The sequence below is a fragment of the Bidens hawaiensis genome, unplaced genomic scaffold (genome assembly GCF_021521415.1).
Source record: "Bidens hawaiensis isolate Kalapana, Puna unplaced genomic scaffold, B.hawaiensis_p1.1 tig00014826_1, whole genome shotgun sequence".
NCBI lineage: Eukaryota > Viridiplantae > Streptophyta > Magnoliopsida > Asterales > Asteraceae > Bidens > Bidens hawaiensis.
Window position 1 is genome coordinate 45,693 of NW_027492308.1, and position 26,185 is coordinate 71,877.

The following is a 26,185-nucleotide window of genomic DNA, read 5'->3' on the forward strand; positions in this document are numbered from 1 at the left end:
GTGGGTTCCCGTGAACCCGCACTCGAATACCTAGACCCGCCCATGCTAGTATGATAGGTGAGGAAAACTCATTTAACTTCTAAACCCCACATTAATTGCCCATACTATCAATGTGTTTTAATTAGTAAAAGAAAATAAATTTGTCTTATACAAATGTCTTTTTTTAAAGATTTATTAATAAAAGTTTTGTTACTTATTATTCTACAAATACTTTTAGTTTTTTATTTATTTTAATTTTCCCGCTATAAAATCTCTTTTTCAGTTTTCCCTCCATATCAAAGATAGAACTCCTACCTAAAATACCCTCCAAAATTGAATCTCTCCCAAACCTAATTCTAAACCTCTGCCATATCCCACACCTCCTTCAAATATGATCATACTCCCACTTTTCTTTTTTTTTTTCTAATTGGTATGTAGCCAGCCTCCTTGTTTTGCTTTTCTCGTGACTCTCCGTACTGATCTTTAAGCTTGTTATGGAATTACAATTGTACTGGTAATTAATCAAAGGAAGTATCTCATATGAAGTTTAGTTACGTATTGTATATTTTTTTTATTCCCTATTGAACTTCTAGAACTGAGGTTATGATAAAGTTTCTCTAATATCTAATATAAACTGGTGTCTACACTATTCTTTTACATATGTGCAGATCCAATTAATCTGGCTATGGGCAATCAACTAGAAAGGTTTGCTATGTAACTTCGTATAGGGATTTTCAAGATATAAAATAATCATGATTTAGTTAAGGGTAAAACGATAGGGATTTTGTCATCATATGTATGCCAAAGATTTTATATTGTTATTGAGTTTAGAGATCCTAATGATGAAAATTAATTACCAATGTAGGGTTGTAAACTAGTTGGACTCAAGTTTGAGCTCTGTTTGTGAGTTGTTTTTTCAAGATTGGTGTCGACATGTATATCATTTATTATATAATTTATATGTTTTTAATTATTTTTATATATTTTGAGAAAACCATTAAACGAGTCTAAGCTCGGCTCAAAATCGTGTTACGAGCCATATCTATGCTCGAGCTCGTTTTTGAAGTGTGAAATAAATACAAAGAAATTCCAAAAGAGGTCAAAGTTATAAATACACAAGGTTTGGCGAGCTCAAACGAGCTTCTAATACAAGGCTAAAGCTCGGGCTCGATAACTAAATTAGCTTTATTTGAGTTCCAACTTGAAAAGGCTTGAGTCTGTTCTAAGCTTTTTATTGATTTGAGCTCCGGTAGCTTGCGAGTGGCATAGATCGTTGGTGAAAATTCATGTATGGACACTATGGAGAGTTTTACTTGCAGTTCATGGTGACACCTTGTGGTCAAATTCAACTTTTGATGAATTAATTTACACTTGGAAAAAATCCCAGCCAGGTTATACTTATTAAAAAAATACCATGAAACAAAGGTCATTGTGTTAGATTTAGACTTTAGAACAAGAACCATATTAGTTCCAACTGAGTTGCGAATTTGTAGTTCAATATTCTACCAACAACAATAGTTGTAATCTGCAAGTCACTTTTATTCTTTGTAATTTCCAAAAATACGCTTGCGCCAAAAATAAATGTGGCTAATCTGAATTCTACAACAATTCATATTAAGATGGCTCTTGAAATCAATCTTTTAATTACAGTTTGATGGGAAAGTTTGCAATTCTGCAAGTTCAATTCACAACCTACATTGACACTCTATCAGTCTATTGTCTTTATGAAATGTTAAAAATTTAAGTGGTTTTAAGCATTTTGATAAATTAAGATGACCTTCTGCTTATACAATCAATTACATATTTTGGTGTAAGAAAATGTGTATAATTAAATTATGGACTCACAGACGTTATATTTGTTTAAACTTTTATACATTTTTCAAATACTATATTTTTAGAAGGCAAAGCTCAAAATTAAAATAAAACAAGACTATAAAAATATTATTGCAGAAAATACTTTGTAAACAGGGCAATGTATTGAATTTAACACAAAGAAAAATTGCTAGTGACAAAATGCACAACAAACTTGTAGCAAAGATAATAATAGGCATACTATACACAGTCGACATACAAGACACCGCCTAGTCGATATACAAGACCGCCTACTACTGGTAAAATCAGTAGCACCAATGAGAATATAAAAGTTGTTTAGAACTTCTTGAGGGTATATTAGATCTTATAATGTAGTTTTTTATGTTGATGAAGTTATATTAAAGTAAAAATACAACAAAATTAAAAAAAAAGTTATATTAGCCTCATTTTCTAGTAGTTGCATACATAAAGTGCCACTTAAGCCTAAATTTAGTGCACTAATGCTAATGACACTAAAAGTGTATGCCAAGCAAATGTGGCATACGCAAAGTGTCACTAAAACATAAAATAGTGGCACAAAAGCAAAATGTCGTTAAAAACGTGTGCCACTAAATGGCATTTTTTTTTTGTAGTGCTATAAAACTCAAGTGTCAAGTATAACAATAAGTTATGCTATAATGAAATTCTAGCGAATAAGCATACTATAAAACTGATGTTTTATAACTCATATATCAAGTTTCATATTATGGTGTATTACAATAACACCAAAATTGTTAAACGTCATGTAAAGGTTAAAATTATAAGACCCAAGTGTCAAGTGTCATATTAAGTTATGTTATAATAAACTCTAGCGAATAAGCGTTCTATAAAACATATGTTTTATGATTACAATATCAAGTGTCCTATTTCGGTGTATTATAATAACACCACAATGATTAAGCGTCCTATAAAGGTTAAAGTTATAAGACTCAAGTGTCAAGTGTCCTGTTAAGTTATGTTATAATAAAATTCTAGCGAATAAGCGTCCTATAAACCATATGTTTTATGACTAAAATATCAAATGTCCTATTACGGTGTATTATAATAACACCACAATGGTTATGTATCTTATAAAGGTTAAAGTTATATGACCATAGTGTAAATGTCCTATTAAGTTATGTTTTTATATGACTTCGACTAGAAAGGGTCCTATAACACTGAACATTTATGACTTAACTACAAAGTTTCATATTAAGTTATGTTATAATAAGACCTCCAGTGATAAAGTGTCATATTACATTACCACATAATGGGACACCAACAATTACATGTCTTATAAATTACTTTATTAGGATTTACATTTTAAGTGTCTTATCAAGTTATATAATAATACGACCCCAAAGAATCATCCATCCTATTATATAACTTTTTAGGACACCGGTTCTGTAGCTTATATTGTAAAAGGGCCCCAAATGTTCATTTGTCCTATTAAATAGATTTTAGGACCTTATTTTACAAGTATCCCACACAAAAGGTCTTAAAAAGCCCTTTTTGTTGTAGTGGTATAAGTATTAAGTTCCATGTTATTAAAATTAATCGTATCACAAGTTTAACAAATACATACCGAGATGAATGGACAAGGCCATGCGATGGATGCAAGAATACAATTTTGAATTGTGAAAAATAACCCATAAGATCTCACCAACTTTTCATCTATTTTTATTGGTACTTGAACATTTACCTCACACCATTTTGGTCCAATCTCTGTACTACCATACCAACTATCTCATTTGGGTCCAAGCTCTTCACCCATCCTCTTGCTACAGGCTCTGTAGGGTTTAGAATACTTTTGAGGAAAACTTCATCTTCGACCTAGATTTTAGTTTTCAACAAACAATTATATATTAAACTTGAGTCATTATAGTGCAAAAATCATTTCACAAAAAAAAAGGTTTTACACTAGCAGACTAACATTTTATATAAAAAATAATATGAAAAAAAGCACAATAGACGTTCTGCAATATGAAAACATGTACCAGTACCAAATGATGAGCTCTTGTGAACCTACAGGTCCTGCACCATGAAAAATTATAAGGTAATCACATATAAAACGTGTATATAAGTTGTATCATACCAACCCTCACGAATAGAAATAATGAGCTTTGCAATACAATTTGGCATATTTACATCTCCGTGACAAAATTTGAAGTGTTCACCTAAGAGCATTCTCATCCCATCTCTTTCCCCATCCCTATAATTTAGCTAAAAACTCATATTCCTTAAATTTATTTCTCACTTTTAAAAAACCTTCCACATCCAATCCCCCATTTCCTATCTCTATATTATTTTTTTATTATTTGTTTCTTCTTTTTTCATTCACAACCTTAACCACTATCTATTTTGTCTTATTGTCTATTTTGTCAAACAATCAAACCCATGAAACCGACTTGCGCTACTCATAAAAAAAAGATATTATACTTGCTATTAAAATTTCTATATAAATAGGAAAACGGATCATTGAAAGGCTAATCATTCAAAACCATACAATTAAAGTAAAACTATATCACATAACGCAAACAATTAGATCATAACAAAGCATTAATACTCAAAAACTTAAATTCGACAACATATTATAACTTCACCAAAAGAAAGACTGCCTTTTTAACTTACGGTTATCTAAATTCGTCAACATCGATTAACGCTTCACTTGATGACGCTTAAAAAACCACCAAAAAATAGTTAGTATCAAGTAATTACTAAACATTCAAAAAATAGTCTTCGGTCTTCAAAGTTGATTATCTAAATCATGGTGACGCCTCATTATGATTTCCCTTTGAAGTCCCTCAAAATATAGTCGTTGAATTTTAGACATGACACTCACATCCATCATCATAATTCTTTGATCTGAATCCTTCTTTGCAAGCTCCGCTTTCTCAGCTTCAATCCTCAACTTTTCTTTCTTTAACTTCAACCTTTCATCTTCAAGATGTAACTTTTTTTGCTCATTTGCGTTGTCATGCTCCATCTTCTCAGCCTTAAGACGATAATACTCATTCTCTTGAGCACTCGACTCCTCTAAAAGGGTATACTTCATCTTTCTAAGTTGGATTATTTCCTCCGATTGAATGCTTTGGGCCTTTCGTTTTGCTTTTTCAGTTTTCCTACCCATTGGTCGGTCCAACTCAATAACATTCTCTGTGGGGGATGAGGTTGTGGTCGGGGTCGGGGATGGTACCGTCGTCTTCTTTTTAATTGTGTCATCTTTTGTGGTATATGAAATCCACTTAGGTTGGTCCTTTAATAGGTGCCAACAATGCTCGAACGGATAGATTTTTTTACGTATTGATTGGTACATAATCTTTGCCCTGTCAAACTTTCATTTAAACCAATAAAATTCATGTCAGAAAAAACAAAATATAAATTAAAATACTCTCAACACAAGTAAGAACGAAATTTCTACCTTATCATGGTCAGTCAAGCCACTTTGATTTAACCGTTCAACTTGATCTAGGTACGAACAAAAGTAATTTGTGGCCTTTTGAATACATGACCATCGATGTGTTAAAGACTTCAATGACCGCTCGGTTGTGGTTTTTTTATATTGGTCAAAGTATTCCAAGACTTTTTCCCAAAATTGAGATTGCTTTTGATCAGTACCTTGAATGGCATCAATGCTACAATTTAGCCATGCAGAGACAAGCAACTTGTCTTCTTCAGAGACGAAGTTAGTACCCCTCACTGATCTCTTGACGTTGGTTGGATAAGTAAGAGGCAAGGGAGGAGAGTCATCTAGGGTCATATGAGAGTTTCCAGTAAGAAGGTTGGTGTAGTATTGGCTTTGTGAGTCCATATCTTGACTTTCCATATCTAAAAGATTCACACACAATATATATGAAATGAAAAGATAAGACTATATTGTTTAGCAGGCTACCTAATTGACATGTTTAAATTAGTTTATAGTTTATAACATGAACAGCAGACAGCCATTTTATCATTTTCATGTTACTCCAACAGGTGACATATAACTATATAAGTATAATAAGGACCTATATCATTTTCATTTTCATATAATATGTTTATAAATTTGTAATTTTGGCCCATTTGTTTAATGTAAAGTGGTTTTAAAAACTATCTTTTGATGTCCGGTGTATAAATGTGGAAACTATATGAAGTTAGTTGCTATTTATTGATATTTTCCTGTAGTAAGTTTTGGATTAGTTGAAAGGTGCTTACTTGTCTTTCAATTTACCAAGGATTCAGGGAATAAAGTGGAAGAGTGCAAGCTAAAAGTGGTATATCTACTTACAACTTACAAGTCCACGAACTTCATATACTGGTAAGTTAAGAAAACTTTAGTGACAGTATATTTACACATAATCATACAAGGTTCGGTTCAGTTTCAGTTAAAGTCGAGCAACGAAGACACATTAACCATAACTGAATTCACATATATTTACACTCAAGTCACAAGCATAATGAAATAATTCAACAAACATACTCATTCTTCATAATGCAATAATACAACAAACAGAATCATACTTCATGGCATGATAGTCAACAATGTTTGGTTCAGTTAACTCTTGGTTACTTTAAAGCTCAGGCATATGCAGTTGCAGCATGAATTCAAATTTGGTAAAATACAAACATATAAGATTCGGTTCAGTTTCGGTTAAAGTCGAGTAACGAAATCACATTAAGCGTAACCATAACTGAACAGTCATTTCGGTTGGTAGCGATTTGGTTTGGTTTGGTTCGGTTTTACATATCAACGGTTCAGTTTTGGTTTATAATTATCAAAAACCATTACTAACGGTTTGATTCACGATTAATATATCAAACACCTGGTGGGCATCAAAGTATTATGCTATATATAATTTTCAGTGGACAACATTGCCCTATACAAAACCCTAGAAATTGTACTATAGGGCTTGCATCGAATTGGGAATATATAAACCAAGAATACGAATTAATTACAAAGGATATATGAAACTCAAGATGAATTACCCGTGAATGAAGACATTTTTTTGAGAGAGTGGACTGTTTGATCGATCACTGGCCAAAGAACGAAGGTGTGAATTCGATTAACACTATCCCATTTGGTGAAGTCCTATCAGAAGACAATTTGGTGAGGTAATGTAAAAAGATTGAGGTGGAGAAGATAAAAGAGAGGAAATAGGCGGGAAAGACGAGCGGGAGTTGGAAATAGGGGAAAGCTTTCTTGTTCCTAAATATGGGGTCAAGTTTGGTATTTTCTTAAATTTTAGAAATGGGGTAAAGGGATAGAGAATAGGATGGAGTAGCTTTTTAACTAATTTTCTTAAATTATAAGGATGGGGATGAGTTTAGGGGATGAGATAGGAATGCTCTAAGTAATTTTAACCAAAAATTATATAAATAAGAAAGATGAAACCATCAACAAAAACAACCAAGTTAAAGTACTTTAATAATAGGAAGGAGTATGTTTGTTTCCAGCCATAAATAAAGGATTGTGCCACAAATTTGTACATGGTATATATTCTCAATTTTCTCATAAGCTTTATGTACTCACCATATGCCAATTTAAAATGCTCGTTTTTCTGACATGAATGAATATATATTTCAATGCATGTCACTATAGTTAAAGTTGTCAGCCTATTTGATTTGGTTTATATTTTCACACACTAATGATTTATAACGCAAGTTAAACATATCCAACAGTTGTGAAAAGTGCAAGAAATCAACACTCAACTTACCTTGCATCTCAATTTATCCGTAACCACCATCACTACACTAGTACACTACCATATTTGGCATGGCCTATAACGCACACACTTTTCAACTTTTACATGACACACTCAAATACATTAAAAAAAAGGAACTGTAGACTCTAAATTGTTGAACATACAATTTAGATGCTGCACATTGCAGCCATAAGCAATATACTAGGAATATCCACTGTAAAATCATATCAACATTGTGTGTGACTATATATGCGTAAGTATTATTGAGCATTAAAAAAGGTAATTAGATATGCTTACAGATATATACTAATGATTATGAATAGTAGAAGGTTTGTCCTGTCTTCTATCGTCAGTAATATTGTAGGATGCGGAGCATATGCAAATCTCACTTTAAGAGTTATTTTTTTAAATAAATTTAATGCTTCCATCCCTCATTTTAGTTATAAACCCATCAAGTCCACATTCTCCACTCTTTAGAAACTAAAGTAAAAACTACACCAGAAAAATATCACCATTTGCAATAAAATTCTTCAACTTTAAGAGAAAAAAGACTTATAAGATCTAGGGGTGTTCATGGTCCGGTTTTCGCGGTTTTTACGTCAAACCGTGAACCAAACCGTTAGTAACGGATTTTTATTTTTGTGAACCAAAACCGAACCGTAGAACTCTTAACCCGAACCAAACTAAACCTTTAGTAATGGTTTGGTTTCGGTTTGGTTTCGCGGTTTGGTTCATTGGACCGTTGTACAAAATGGTCCAAAATAAGGTATGTCATATATAAGTAAAGTTGCTTAGAATTTGCAAAGTTCAACAAGTTATGACCAACTCTGAAAAACATAACAATGCTATCCAGAACCAAAATGTGAAAATGGGCTTAGCCACTTTTCATTTACTCTAGTTTATTTTGACTTAAAATAGATTTAATTTTAATTATATCTAATGATATATCATGTATATACAACATGAAATACTTAAAAACTTTAATAATAAGCTTTACGGTCCGGTTTGGTTTTATACGGTTGGTTTTCGGTGTAAATCGTAAACCAAACTTTCGCTACGGTTTGAAAATATTGAAACCGACCAACCAAAAATTAAGTAAGAAAACCAACCATGAAACCGAACCGATGACCGTTTCGGGCGGTTTCACACCCCTAATAAGATCTGTAAAATTCACATTGTCTGTTTAGCTCATACATGTGCAGATTGAAAAGGAACAAGTTCCATGTCTAAATTATCAATATCTAAAAAAAATATGAATTAATGAGTTAAATAGATGGCATTCAACCTCAATGAGTTTGAATTCTAATGATTAAGTGATTATTAGCTATACACTTAATACAACAAAACATACCATCCACAAAAATAGAATCATTAGTGGTCGATGACAAGAGCCACGCCCAAATTGTAATTTGAAAACTTGCATCCTAGTCAATTACAATGACCGTTGTAAATAAAAATAAGTAAATTGATTTAAAATCTTACCAGATTTTCAAACCGTAAGCCCACCATTCATAAGTAAATATGGAGCCACTACACCCAATACGGAACTGTAGAACCCTAAATCAAATTAGTAATCGTCAGAGAGAGTTTCGTCAAATATCAGGGTACCCACTACCGCAGTCACAAATCGTTTTTATGACGGCTGTTTTGAGATGCTGATGGGAAGGGAGAGGAAATTAGGTTCTAAGGAGGGAAAGGTGATGAAAATCTTTTAGGGGGAAGTTTTTAAAAATATTTGAGGAGAAATATCAAATGTCCTTATAATAATTAAGCGTCTTATAACATCGACTAGAAATGCCATATTAAGTTATGTTTTTATATGACATCGACTAGAAATGGTCCTATAACACCAAACATTTATGACTTAACTACAAATGTCCTATTAACTTATGTTATAATAAGACCTTCAATCATCAAGTGTCCTATTACATTACTACATAATGAGACACCAACAACTACATGTCTTATAGGTTACTTTATTAAGATTTATATTTTAAGTGTCTTATTAAGTTATATGATAATACGACCCTAAAGAATCATCCATCCTATTAAATAACTTTTTAGGACATCGGTTCTGGGGCGTACATTGTAAAAGGACCCCAAATGTTCATTTGTCCTAATAAATAGATTTTAGGACCCTATTTTACATGCGTCCCACACAAAAGGTCCTAAAAAGTCATTTTTGTTGTAGTGAGATAGTCATCATATTATCATACGCTTTAATAGAAGTTGTTTGACAAAATTATTATACGGTTTTTATTTATAGATGATTTAGATAAATTTTGTAAGGATGTGATATAATTAATTATGATGTCAGTTTTTGTCTAAATATGAATATTAAATTTGAATATTAACATGTATCAGTTTCGGTTTAATTTGAATATTCATATTTTGTCAAATTTGGTTACGAAATGATTTATATATGAAAATTGAATATGTCTTTTTAGTTAAAAATAATAGTATAACTTAAAAATAACTTGTGATGACACGAATTCATACCGAACAAATTTGATATTCTTTTAAAATTAAAACAACCTGTTTCAAAATAATTACAAAATATAAAAAAATGGTTAATTAGTCAACTTCAAAAAATTATGGAAAGGTTTTTGATTTTTGAAGCATTATAATCGGGGGTTTATTTTAGACATTATTTTTTACATTTAGGCATAATAAAAATTGTCAAATAAAAAAGAATGGAAAGTTTGTTGAGATTGAAGACTATTGAAAACTTTAAAAGCTTGTATTTAATTTGTAAAATTCCGTATTTAATCGGGTTTAAATATGTTATGACTATTAACCATAAATTAAGCAATTATAGTGACCATTTAAAATTTAAAATATAAATTCGAAATGATTTATCTCAAATTCCGTATTTAAGCAACGCTTACTATATTTTTCAGTAACATTAAAATTAAAAGTAAGTTATAATAATGATTCTAATTTGAATTTCGAATAGAAAATTGGAATTATTAATTTGGGGGTTTATTTTTAGACATTAATTTTAACATTTATGCGTAATTAAAAATGGTCAAATATAAACAAATGGAAAGTTTGTTGACATTGAAGAATATGAAAAGCTTTAAAAGTTTGCCAGTAATTAGTAAAATTTAGTATTCAATTGGAAATAAATATTTAATGAATATTAATTATTTATTAGTTAAGAATAAATTAAGCAACAAAGAGAATACTTATATTTTGGTCGAGCTATGTATTTAAAATCATTAATGCTGGAATTCGGTAATAATGCTGGAACATATTTTAGGCATAAAAAATGCTTTAATTTTATACATATTTAATCTTGATTAATTATGTCATGAATATTAAACAAAATTTAAGAAACAAAGACTTGTATTTTAAGTAAGATTTTAAACAAAAGTCAAATGACTATCTTCATTTGAAATTTAAATATCAATTGAAGTCATTAATTTGTATTTTAAAAGGTAATTCTGTAATAAAGCTGGAAAATTTTTTATGTAAAATGCATATTATAAAAATAATAACAAACATGTTTAAAATTGATACAAATTTTCTATAACATCCACGCATATTAACAATCAAAACATGGTTACAATTAGTAGAAATTTTAAATAACATCCACACTCATTTGAGACAATTTGCTAATTCACAATATTGGACCACCAGAAGCTGAAATGAATAAAATTAAATTAATGTTACATAATAATTTTATAATTTATATATACTAAATTAAAAATTAAAAACACATATTTTGGTTTAGCAAGAACTAACAATGGATTTAACCGGAATATGTAAGATAATAATTATAATGACCACCTAAATCAACCATATCTAAGAGAATAATTGTAAATAGCACCTAAATCAGTTTAGGAATGCAAGGCTTCCTTACATAGGCTTGCATTCTATTGCCCTGCAAATTATTATTAAGATTAGTAAAAAGTTGTATTAATAATATAGTAAATTAATGAATGTGTTAACAATACCATTTCGTCTTGAACAATCATTTCGATGGACAAATCTTGCCCGGGCTTTGAGTTGTCCTTCAGCCGCCAAAGTTTCAAAATACGCACATTTAGGATACACTCGCTATTAAAAACATCCAATTGGTTCAACATGATGATATTTGTTGGCTCCATCTTGCTAGTGGTGAAAAATTTTAAAAAACAAAAAAAAAAATCATTTAGGAACAATAACACTTTTAAGCAAAAAAAATAATAAGAAAATGGAATATATAAAAACAACAAAAAGTAAAAACCTTGACACAAAGCTAATCGTTTTTACTAAAGAGGCTTTGATGGTGTAAGAATTAGCATATCAAATGTACGTATTTATACGAAATGAATTAGGCTAGACTAAATTATAGAAGGAAGGTATACATGTAATTGATTAGAAACATAAATTTAGGAAATTTCAAAAATTTTCAAAAAAGTTATAGTAAGAACGAATAGAAGGGAAATCGTAATTAATGGGTTTTCAAATTTTGAATTTTCTAAAATGCAATGTTACATAATTAGATTAGTATAAATGTAATATTATTTAATTTAAATGTTGACTATATTTAAACATACGGAAATAAATTTATTAATATAAAAATATAAGTTTCTAATTATATTACTTACAATAATATAATTAATCATCAATTATAACACCATATATTATGTAATGTAATTCATATAAGGTGTGAAAATAAAAGTTACTAATTTTGTTTTATATATGTAACTCAATTGTTAATTAGTAAATCATAACTATAAGTCAATGTTTACAATAATAAGTCAATGGGTCAACAATGGATTTGTATTATGATTGTTAAAACTTAATGACCGTAATTAGTCAATGGGTCAATGGGTCAACATCCATAATTATAGTATAACTTAATAATTGTTAATTAATTCAAATTTACATTCAAATTTACACCATAATTTATACAATAATTAATTCAAAATTACAAATTAATTACATTCAAAGAATATATAATAATTAATTCAAATTTACAAATTCTGTAATTAAACCATTTCCTTAATCAAATGGGTCATCCTTTCATAAATTTAACATGATTGGTACAAACCTTTACAACTTTATGAATTTGATAAATTTAAATAAATATAATATTTTAACAAAATTTTAATATTTTAAATCGGTAATCTCACTATATTATATATATATATATATATTATCCGTAAGCTCTATATTAAATCCGTAATATCTTCTATTGGTGAAATATCAAATAATTATCTAAATTATAAATTACATATTATCTAAAAAATTAACAAAGGTGGTGAATGAAATCAACCAAAAATAATAAAATATTCAAAATGAAATTTTGAATATTTGGTTTTCAAAACTATAACTACGATTTTAAAATATTACATTAATTAGAATATTCAAAATGAAAAATTAAACATTAAATGAAAGATTAAAGATAATATTTTAATAGCATTGATGAATCTTATTTTAATATATTATTGATTTATTTTATTAAGATGAAAATTAGAGAAGCCATTGATATACATGGAAACTATGAGAATCAACCAATAGGAAGGGGAGAAATGGACTTAAAACCTATTGCTTTAATAGTATAGTTAGATATGCACTAATTTTAATTAACATAGTAATACACGACTATAATTAGACATCTTTTATCAATAATAATGTACCAATTATACTACAGCAGCACAAATATTGTGACTATAAGGCCAATAATTAATGTCTTGCGATATCAAAATACGAAACCCGTACTTAAATATATTATGGTCAAGAAAATAATTGTAGTGGGCGAGAAATCCGGATACGAAAGCTTCGGTGCACGAGTTTTGTGACATTTGTCAAATTTGAGTCTCGAGTATGTATTCGTTATGTAAACTTTTATTTTATAAAACCGACTCAACATTTTTGTTTTCCTTATCTATTTATTATATAATATTATTATATATCTCTATCACCAATAAACCGATGTTTACCTTATTATAGTGGCGCTAAGAAAAAAAAACATAAGGAATTCAAAATGATTATCGAAAACTCGTTATGAGTTTTACAAACCTTTAGACTCACATTTTAACTTGGTTTAAACTTAAGGGGGTGTTTCTGTAAATATGCAATACATATATAAACTCACAAAACCCTAAACCTAACACCCAAACACTACCAGCCGCCCTCTCTTCTCTGCCGATTTTCCGGCGATGATTTCCGGCGACCGGCGACCGGCGACCTCCGCCACTGCCGTCACCACCATTCCAGACATCACCACTCCCCACTTCTCCCTCTGGTCCGTAACACCATCAACCTCAGCCACTTTCCCTCTCTTTCTCCGATCCGACGAGCTCGGGTTTCTGGCGATGAGCCGCCGCCTCCGGCCACCACCTCCGACGCAGCACCACCCTCCTCCCTTCTCGCACCTTCAACCCGACACCGTCATTTCCCTTTTTCCCGTTTTTCCGACGACCTTCGGCCCGCCGTGTCTCTCTCTCTCTCACTGTCTCTCTATCTCTCTCTCTCTCTCTCGCGTCGTTTCTCTTTCTCTCTGTTTCTCTCCCTCCGTTTCTCTCTCTCTCCCTTGCCGTTGCCCTCGTCTCCGGCAGGTTTAGCTCGGGTTCATTCCCCGGTATCGAGCCACGACTCTTTGAACACGAAAAAGGTATAAAATTTGGGTGTTGGTATTATTAAATTTCATATATCGAATTTTAGATTTAAATTGTTCGTAATCGGTTTTATTTATCGGTTATAATTTTTGGAAACGAGTTGGTTTGATTTTGGGTAAAGAAGAACACCCGAGAAATGGATATGTTATTTTCTTATGGGTTTAAGTTAACAATTGATATTTTGTTTCGGTTGGTTAGTACATAAGTTGTTGAACGAGAGGTCTCGGGTTCGGGTCTCATCCTAGATCGGTTTTGGTTTTTTTTATACTTAATAAATTTATTATTTCTATTTAGTATTAACATAAATACATAAAGATTATTATTATTATTATTAACAAGATAATATTTATTATTATTAATATTATTATTTTTATTATTAACAAGATAATATTTACTATTATTATTGTTATTATTATCATTTAACAAAACAATTATTATTATCTATTAAAATCATATTTTATCATTACTTACTATCAATAATATTAGTATAGTTATTTTGCGAACTCGTTTAGAAATCGAACTAACATCGCGTATGGTATCATAATTTACTATCAATATAATTTATTATTATTATTATCATTATCATTTTTTTATCAACAACATTTTAATTAATACTAAGATCTTTATTTTATAACTATTATTATTAGTATTATACTATATTAGTATTATTAATAATAATTATTATTGTTATTATTACTATTATCTTTATCTTATATCTATATATATATATATACAACCTATCTTTTTTTTGAATTATTACTATCATTACTATCATCATCATTAATAATACTTTTATAATCTTTATTGCTAATTCATTTTTATAAAACCCGAACTCTTAAATTAAGCACGTCTTGTTTCTATTTTAATATTGTTTTAGTTATTTAAAAGTCCAATAAAATAATAATATTTTATTTTAAATTATCAATTAAGTACGAGTCCTTAATCATTAACAAATTAACCGGTAATCCGATTTACAACCGAACCTTCTCGTCCAATGTTTCCAATATAGTTTGATTATGGTTTCAGTTCATTAACATATATTACATTATTTATTTTAGCTACGGTGTTTATCGTTTCAAGTTGGATCTGTTCGTTTACCATTCGAGCTTCATTTATTTATCTATTTATTTCTCGGTTCATCAATCGAGGTGAGTACTTTCATACCCCTTTTTCCATCTTTCGTTTTGGGGTGACATTTCATACTTATCAAACTAAATGCTTTAATTACTTGCATCTTAAACCCACAAACGTGATTGTATACCTTACTTGAATAATTGCTCGATTTGGTGTTCTATGCTTATTTGTCTATGTGTTTATCGCTTTTGGATGGTGGAACTATAAATCCTAGACCATTTGGCAACCCCTCATGGCAAGGTGTCGTTAACGTAATGCAATTAACGATAACTATAAAATCCTAGACTACTTGGCAACCCCTTGTAGCTAGGTGGCGCTAACGTAAAACTATTAGCGATTGTCAGTTTATCCAAGTTTATAGCTTTTATTTATTGTTTTGTATACAAGTTTGTGGCTTTTTATTACTATATACTTATAGGCTCAAACTTATGAATTGCTCACCAACCTTTGTGTTGACAAACTTTATTTTATGAAATGTTACAGGTTTGACCTTTGTTGACTCGAGTGCTTGACGGAAATCGTTATCAAGACTATTAGGGTATTAGTGAAATGAACAATATGATTGCTATTTGTTTATATGAACGAGATGTGTTATTAGTGATTTGTTGAAATAAAATCAGTTGAATAAATATTGTCACTTTAAATAGTGTCTTGTGTATTTGTCCAATCACGTTGCACCCCGGCATGTTCCGCCGCCTTTGGTCGGGGTGTTACAAGTTTAGCTTCAACGGTAAGGAGATTTTCTAGAATGTTTAGTTTTAGCTATAATTAAGACCTTATTGTTTTATTTATTTATGTGTGTGTGTTGTATGGTGTAAATCACCCACCCAAGGGGAGCTCACCTTGGGTGGGGTCGGTTCGTTTATAGTATTTTCAATCTTTAAACCGATAACGAGATCGTTTATTATCCATACTATCTTTATATTATTTATACGGTTGTTTGATTTCACTGCACCCGTCTCGACCGATTATCAAGAACAAAGCCATTTGTATGTCCGATCCGGCAGTTCGGGAGTGACTATGTAAAACATATCATAATTATAAAAATGTACACCAGATGCTATAAAATTCTAGCAAAGCGTTAAATTGATTAAAATGTATCTTGATCATACAATATATATCCACTAGATTAAAATCTCATGTTATACACGGATTGAATAATGAAAATGTTATAATTCATAAAATCAAGATAATTCTTATCACTGAAGTTGCATATCACGTATAATTTTGAAAAATGAAAAGTTGTGATTTTTTGGTTTTATGAAATTTTCAACAAATAAAAAAAATTGGCAAACTATTTTATAAACAACACTATAAAGTCCGTTAAATCAAATATACTTAGGTAACTTTGGTGCCATTATAAATAGTTTACACTTTACAATTTATCAGACTATCAAAATAACATTAGCTAACCATTAAATAATAATTGTGTTGTTACTTAAAGATTTAGTTAATTAGTGAACGCCCTTCATAGTGACGTAACATCACTTTTGATTATTAACTAGCCATCATCCACAACCCATAATTTAATAGAAATCCATAAAACATTGTCAAAACCATTACCATCCGGTACAAACATAATCAAAAGGCAGTCATGCACAAAAATATATACACAAAACATGGTTAAAATTCTGATCCGTTCAACCACACAATGCACTAAAGCACTATTACATGCACAAACATGGTCAAGCAGATCCATTCAATTGCACAATATTACTGAAACGCTATTGCAATAATATTCATTTCCATGCACGAATGGTCAAAAGCCATGCATAAAGCATACAACCACACAAAATTAAGACTTCCAAACATAGTCATGTTATACTAACACTTTTGACATGGCACACCATGGTTTCACCATCCATGCCTATATGAATTCGGTATGATCCCCATCGGTACCACACGTGTCTACCCATCCCATTACTATCGAGAGCACCTAACAAAGGAAGACGTAGAGGGTGTTTTTAGGAAGTTGACTTCGACCATTAGGCTTTAACTCACCGCATAAAAGAAAAAAAAATATCTAACCATCTTTCACTTTCGTTGGCCAATAAGTAATAATAGGTGAAATATTTTTCTTTTTTAGATTTTCAAATTTTGTTTTTGTTGTTAGGGATTCGGGTATTTCAACACATACACAAACACAAATAATCTGCAAGAGAAAATAGAAACGAAGATAAACACGCGAGATTTAACGTGGTTCGGTCTAAACTGACCTACGTCCACAGGCTGCAACCAGAGTATTTTATTATTGCTACTGCCTCACTCGTGATGGGGAATTACAAGTACAAGTCTAAATATATAGATACATGATTAGGGTTTACAACTTGTTCACCAAGAAAACTAATATGGGCTTTAATTAAAACAAAGCGGGCCAACCCATTTGATCTCTAATTTTCTGCTCCATAGTTCTCTTGAACCGGACCCAAAACAATCGAGCCTCCACATTAAACCCAACAATCTCCCACTTGAAGGCTTGATAATCTTCAAACTGCCTACTGATGATTGCTTGTACCTCTTGTAATCTTCCTCGTCTTCCTGGTTGCATCTGCCTTCTCATCAGTTAACCTGAACACCCGTTGAAGCTCCCCCAAGCTTCAACACATCAGTCACGGCTCCAACTGCCACTGACTCATTCTCTGTCCCTACCGGCTCCCACTTACACGAACTGTCGAATCTTGGAATACCTTGAGAACAAACAACACTCTCCATATTAAGCAGGTAATCTTCTGGAGAGACTTTCACCGCTGAAATACTGGTTCTCTTAACCCACTGTCTGGTAACTCTGGCTAAAGCTTTGACTGACTGACTGCTAGTGCTCCCACTGCCGCGAAAACCTCTGACTGGTTTTTAGAACCTCTTCTAGCACGTTCAATCTGAATTTGACCCGTGGCTCTGGATTTGTCTCTTGCAAAACAAACATTCTTCTGCCCACTAGACTCTGTGAACCGGACTTTGGTCTTCTTCTGAACTGGGTCGGTCACTCCCTCAGACGATAAACTAACCATATACAACGAACCCCTCTTTCTTCCTCGAGCTATGACAATATTTCCCTTAACAACTTTTCACTGTTCGTTCCTAAATTTAACCTCATATCCCTGTTCATCCAACTGCCCAACAGAAATCAATTTTTTCTTTAAGCTTAATCACTCTGACATCCTTCAAGGTCCATGAACCGGCTGAAGTAACTAAATTCATGTCACCCATGCCCGTAACATCAAGAACATCATTGTTCGCTAGTTTAACCTTACCAAAATCACATTCCTTCAAATTCTGCAATGCTTCACTTCTGTGGGTAGCAAGAAATGAAGCACCAGAATCCATGATCCAGGAATCAACATTATCCTCAACACTAAGAACTAAAAACTCATCCTCTGAACGTTCTTCTGCAGTGTTGACTTCTTTCTTTTCATTCTTATCATTCGGACACTGATTCCTAAAGTGTCTATTCTCTTTACAACCCCAACATTCAATATCTTTACGAGTCCTAGACTGACTCCTCTTCCTGCTCCCACTGCCTCGTTGTTTTCCCCTACCTCTACCTTCTGTGACTAATATATTACTCGGTGATTCACCTGAACTTTTGCGTGTTGAATCTTCTCCAAGAATCAAATCCCGAATCCCATCAAAAGTAATTTTTGTAGACGAACTACAAACCGTAGTCACTGTTTGCTACCAACTGTCGGGCAGAGATGATAACAACAAAATACCTTGAACTTCATCATCAAACTTAATGTCGACTGACACTAAGCGGGACATGATCGAATTAAGATTATTAATATGCGTTGCAATAGACCCACCCTCTTTCATTCTTGTAGTCACTAGCTCTCGGATAAGATAGACCTTATTTGTTGCAGAGGGCTTCTCATACATGTTGGATAGTGCATCCATCATACCACGCGCTGTGGTTTCCTTCATGATGTTAAATGCCACATCTTCCGACAACGACAAAGTAGTACATGCCCGAGCCTTCTTGTCTAACTTCTTCCAATCTGCTTCTGACATCTTTTCTGGCTTTTCATCTTTTAGCATTACATCCAAGTCTTTCTGACAAAGTAGCGCTTCAACCTGCATCTTCCACCAACCAAACTTTTGCCCATCAAACTTCTGTATCATAACCTTTCCATCTTCTGCCATGACAATGACTAAACGAAACCACTAAACTACAGCCACACCAAAACCACTCGGCTAACCTGCCCGATAAACGCCAGCCGCCCAATAATCAAAACCCACTTCAAGCTCACGAACCAACCCCAAACCTAAATGATAATCAGAAACTGAAACGAACTAGAAACACGAACCAGTTCTGACGTTTCTTTCTGATCAGAGATGGTTTAAACCAAAGCAAAGTAATTGCCTTTTTTTCCTGGATCTACGCAATAAAAAAGAACTACTTTTCTTTGGAGTGATCACAACAAAATTTTTTTGTTAACTTTTGATTTACTTGGCTGTTGTGGTTGAATATAATATTGCAAAAAAATCAATTCTATATTTGCAATTCTTGGACTATATGATGTGATGCCAGATCTCAGTTCTCAACGAGCAAACAAAAGAAACGATAATAATATTATAATATTATCAGGCCAAACAAAGAAAACAGAAGACTCACTAGGTCTTTTTTTTTCAGCTATAATCCGCCAAACAGGATAACCTCAAACCCTAGATTGATCCAAACAACTTCTCTCGCGTTGTGTTTCGCTCGTGTGTAACCGTAACCTCGGCTCTTGATACCACTGTTAGGGATTCGGGTATTTCAACACATACACAAACACAAATAATCTGCAAGAGAAAATAGAAACGAAGATGAACACGCGAGATTTAACGTGGTTCGGTCTAAACTGACCTACGTCCACAGGCTGCAACCAGGGTATTTTATTATTGCTACTGACTCACTCGTGATGAGGAATTACAAGTACAAGTCTAAATATATAGATACATTATTAGGGTTTACAACTTGTTCACCATGAAAACTAATATGGGCTTTAATTAAAATAAAGCGGGCCAACTCATTTGATCTCTAATTTTCTGCTCCATAGTTCTCTTGAACTGGACCCAAAACAATCGAGCCTCCACATTAAACCCAACATTTGTATCAAAAATGTTTTAGATCATAGAGTTTGAGGAAACTATCTGTTTAAATTTGAAATCAAAAGTCAAAGCATGCAAATATATTTCTTCATATTTTCACTTTTGTTTAAGAAGTTAATTAAATTCATATTAGTTTAAAAATGTTCACCCCTACATGGTCTTTTAATGGAACATAATTAGTGAAGAATTGGCTTTTGTGCAAAGAAAAATATCATTAAAAAAAATGAAAGAAAATTATTGCTTAGACTGAGGGGTGTGGGGGCTTCAACGGGGGCGTTAGAGGCCCTTCGCTCGCGCCCCCAGGCGCTAACACCACACCACCAGGGGCGCTAGCGGCCAAATAAATGCAGGCGTGAGTTGGTTAGCGGGAGAAGAGAGAGAGGAGGCACACCTTTTGATGTTTTTGGGACCGTTGGGGAGCCGAAAAAAACAAAAAAAAATATATTTTTTATATAATTATACTCCATTTCACCCATTTTTATACCAAAACTTCAAACCTTCACCCAAAATCAATTCATCTTCTCAACTTTTTTTTAAAAAAATGGCTAGAAATTGGTTCCCAAACCTTGATTCAGATTATCTTGACGACGATTTATGGTCGTCACCGCACCAACCGATGTTTTATTCGGAGCCGCAAGAATCATCCGGCTTTCAACCATCCAACACACAATCGTCTCCTAACTTTGTTGTTCCGGAGACACAAGAATCACAAGGTGAAGCTACGGGACCAAAAAGACGCGTCAACCGGAAAAAACCAGTTGCAACGGACGGGTCGGAACCGGCTTTGACTCCGAGGACGAAACGGAAAACCACTCCGTGGTCATCAGATGAGAAGGAAGCCTTGTGTCGGGCTTGGATAGTCATTTCTGAGGATCGGCGTTGCGGTAATTGTTTTAACGTTTTTAAAAAAGATTTTTAATAAAAAAGTTAAATAAAAACGTTAAATGGAAATCTAATTTATTTATTCATTTTGCAGCCGACTACCAAAGAGAAAGATTTTTTGGACAAAGGTTAGGGAGACGTTCTACATGCTCGTTGGGAGTACAGAGCGGAACGCCGATATGATTTCGGGTCGGTGGTCCGAAATCAGAAAATTTGTCGGCTTGTTTACTAATCTTTTCAACAGGAACAGCGGTTGTATGAGACCAAGTGGCAGTGATGATTTGGCGGTTTACAATTTCATGGTCGAAAAGTGGAAGCAGGAGTGTTTGCGGAGGTATGGGATGGTGAAGACGTGGGACGATTTAAAGTTGTGGGACAGGTTGAAAAGGTGTTCCAAGTGGGTTGAGCTGGTGGCGCCGGACTTTGATGCGGAAGTAGGGCCGAAACGGACTAAAACTAGTTCGTCTGGAGCGTATAGCATTTCAACCGGGTCGGATTGCCGCGTTAGATTCGACCTAAACATTGCGTAGGAGGAAATGTCTTCACCACCGAGGAGGCGGCCATTGGAAAGGGACACCAAGGGGAAAAACCGGCTGAGGGGGAAGCCGTAAACATCGCCAATCTTGTTGAATCCCTCAATAAATTCAACAAAACCATGGAGGTGGTCTCTTATGACAAAAAGGAAAAAACTCGAATGAGAGATTTAGACTTTCTTACTAGAGACTTCAGTAACCTAAATCCGATCGATCAAATGCTAATGGAAAAGCAAAAGGAACGTATCCGAAAGAGGTTGATCGAAGAAGACCAAGCCGAAGAATAAGAAGAATGTTTCTTTTTAGTACTTTAATTTTTATTTTATTTTTAGATATTAATGTGTTTTTTTATTAATGTGTGTTTTTTTTAATAATTTATGAGTTTTTTTAATAATACGCTGTTTGAATATATTTATAAAAAAATTAAAAAAAAATTTCACTGGAGCCCCTCCACACCAGGGGCCAGGGGCTCCACCAGGGGCTCCAACACCCCCCTTATCCAGTTTCTCTCTCTGCCACACGTCATAATATTATTGGTTCTTGGCTCTGCTGGAGCCCCCACTAAAGCCCCCACACCCCTCAGTCTTAGAGCTGGTGCATGATGTAAACTTGTCTAAACGAAATGACACGCGGAGTTTGAATGGTGACAGTCACTGACATGAACAGAGTTTTCAGCCAGGACTGCACACGTACAAGTCAGTTTATTTTTTCTTGGAATATTATAAATGGCTCCCGGGGAAGATTAATATTTTCGGTTGGCGGGTATCCTGGAACTGGTCGACTACATTTTCACCAGGTCGGTTTAGTGTTAGCATCGTAACAAGCTAATCAACACCTCATCGTCGGTTATTTATTTATATAATAAGACATACGATTGTCAATATTGTTTTGAACATTTACCAACTTCTTTATTTCATTTTTTATGTTGTACTTGGTACAGTGTGCGCGCTTTTTTTTAAATACGTTATTTTTAATTTAGCATTACAGTATTTGTTTTTCTTTTAAATATGTTACATTTTTATCATAAGCAATACGGGTTTTCTTATTTTGTTTTACTTGTATATGAATTTTTATTATTAGCTATAAAAGTGCCGATATCGTAACAGAGTTAACATGTAGTAATCAAGCGCATGTTAATACATCGTTGCTTTGTGACAGATACAAAACTAGTTTATATAAATTAAAAGAAAAAAGAAAAGAAAAACTTGTTTATTGATCAGTCCAGTTGCACAACGTTAAAACTCCACTTTACAAACCTGTAATTTTCAGTAACACACCTTTTACTTTTCTTTTCTTTACCAACTCTTAAAAAGGATAACATTTATAACCTTCCAAAATAAATCAACACCACCACTCAACTCTAAAAGTCAAATCTTCCATGTCAATGCTAGAGATCCCTTGTTTCAATTTTCAAGTTCATCCTCTGATACGTGATGTTTAGCCGAAGGATGTGCATCTAATGGCGATTTACATTTATTTTGTAGCTCCTTAAGCCGCTCGATATTAAAGTTATGTTTCTTAACTAAGATCCTTCTACGCGAAAGAAATAGCCGTTTCATAAAATCTTGATATGTGGGCTCCCGCGAAGTAAATAAAAAGTAAGCATAACCAATTATCAAACCCGATGTGGTGGTGAAAAACGCAATAGGCTCCAAAACGTCCCATGAGAATTCCAAAATGTAAGACGGAAAAAGAGGCTAATTTGAGCTAATGAGAACCCGAGTCCCGTCCACAGGATGTACGCACCTGTTTGTTGGCAAGGGCGTTGATTTCTTGTTGTTTTGCTTGTAGGACCTGCAGTTCTTCCCTTCTCGGGTCAAGGCTAGAGGGACCGCCCTTCTAACTAGGTCAACCACCTGGTCAATGATGACATGGCATAAAAACTACATAATTTACCGTATTTATAATCAATTTAGTAATGTTAACTAGAATTTTAAACTGAGTTATAATCAATTTATTAATGTTCATTAGAATTTAAAAATATATATTCATAAACTTGTTATCTTTGCCCATTTTGGCTCCACCAAATTAACTTTGGCTCCACCAAATTAACGAGATAAGGAGCTCCAATGTGCAGTTACAAATCCAACTAATCACATTCTTTACACTTCCTTTTTTATATTTAAAAACATTAAATAATAATTTTGTCTTACTTATTAAACTATTATGTGTGTTTGATTAGTTAGTTAATTAATGTCTCATTGCTTATATGATCATGACATGACATGACATGACATAACTTTTGATTACTAAGGTCATGTGATATACTCTAACCCATCTTAATTATATATAACCTCCACATCATTCATTTTTTTCTCTTTCACTATATGTCATTCAAAGAAAATGGTTTAACCCATTTAACACATAATTAATATAAGAAATCAGTTAGTAATTAATACATAATTAATACATATTGTTTCTTTTAACCCGTTAAAAGCATAACCCATGAGCTATTTTAACACACTTAACACAAGTGGGGAGTGGTTTAATCCATCTTTAAAGTGTCATGTCACTTTAACCCATGTAGGGGTTATAGTATACCATATGGCCTAATCATCATTCACAACACATCCGGTTAAAAGTGCATTTAGAGCATTCTTATCCCATTCCCGATCCTTATCTCTATAATTACACTAGAAAACACTACATTTCTCTCTCCTGCTCAATTAAATAATATTTTTTATACCTTTATCATTACAGTTTTCTCTCACCTCTACTCACAAGCAATCCAACAAATATTAAAAATCAGTAGGGGCAAACAATGTTCTCCAAATGTTTCCTTAAATTTACAAAAAATCACTACATTTTCTCCCCACCCTATAATTTACACTCAAAACCTCACCCTATAATTTACATACTCTCCTCACATAAATTTAGAGGATGAGATGTGAATGTTCTTAGTTTCCAAAATTCCACTTAAAACGTTTTAGAGATATTCCCAAATATGCAGATATTAAACTGTTAAGAGTTACTCCCTCCGTCCCATTAAAAGTGTCATGTTTTGAATTTCAAAGTCTTTATTTATAAACTTTGACCTTAAATAATTTTGTTTGCGTTAGATAACACTTGATGAAAGTTATATGATTTGAGTATGTTTTAAAAATTGTTTTTATCGGTATAATTTTTATCAAGTTTTATATAACACAAAAAGTATATAATTAAGGTCAAAGTTTATAAATAAAGACTTTGAAAATTCAAAATATGACACTTTTGATGGGACGGAGGGAGTACATTTTTTAAATGCCATATAACATCAAATCAAAGTGGTCTGCATATAAAAGAATCAAAGCTTTACTTCTAAGAGGGTACAAGAATTACTTGAGAAAATTAAAAAGCAAACTTTACTTCTAAGAGGGTATAAGAATTACTTGAGAAAATCTGTGTTCTTTTTGTACTTTAATTCATATTCTAAGCAGTTTAAAGCAATCACATTATACTCCTGAAACAATTAATTACCTAATGGCAAAACTATTGATGAACAAGTAGTATTCTCATTAACAAAACATTAAGTATTAGCAATGCATATTCTTTAGAGTTTTGTCCACAAAGAAAAATTAAACATTAACTGTTACTAATTGTCAAATGTTGAGTACGTAGAAACAAAAAAACTAAGGCATTTGAAGTTTTCAAATTTATTTATTATAAATTTGAAACCCTATATGATTCTCATGACATCAATTCTCTTCTACTTCTATTGAACAAATATACTAACTCAAATGTTTAATCAAATAATTCACATATGAACATGAACAGAAGAATGTACCTTATCTGGATGAAGATAAACTTTATCTCTAAACATAAGAACAACACCAGCCTCATCAAGAACTTTAACGAACCGCTTCGCTTCCTCGACGGATTTGGTGACGCCCATACTCTAACACGCATCCAGAAGATCCGAATAACGGATGGTCTCCTTCCCATCTACACTCTTCAACGCCTCCACATTCACCAGTTTCATCAGCTTCTTGGCTTCCGCATACGTTATACCGTTGTCATCGTCCTCTCGCTTATCCCCGATCGGACTAGAGAACAGACAGGCACGTAATCTGTGATTAGGTTCAATGAAACCGGTTTTTCTGCATCCGAATGGCACCGGATTTGACCTGACAATCGTTGATGAAACGCTCAGCTGCTTCAGTAACAAATAGGATGATCTCCACATTGTTTATAAGGGATTTTAGAGAGTAGTTGTGGTGATGAAGAAGGAGAATATATATGAAGGCTTCTACTGAACCATTACGTTATGGACTTATAGTCACTGCAATCATAACTGCATTGTAATAAAATAATACTAAGAATATAATGATGATATATAATAACTAGTTGCTATAAAAGAATAAACAACAAAACAGAGTAAATCTCACAAATATTAAAAGTTAATGGTAGAGTCTGGGAATTAAGGGTGTAAAAGCGAGAACACACTGACTATAAAATAAGAACATATAAA

At 32.6% G+C, this 26,185-nt stretch overlaps 1 pseudogene; it reads right to left on the reverse strand.

The window, feature by feature from the left end:
- Positions 1-22,932: 22,932 nt before the first annotated feature.
- Positions 22,933-26,079, reverse strand: LOC143547752 (calcium uniporter protein 2, mitochondrial-like; annotated as a pseudogene).
- Between the last annotated feature and the right edge of the window lie 106 nt (positions 26,080-26,185).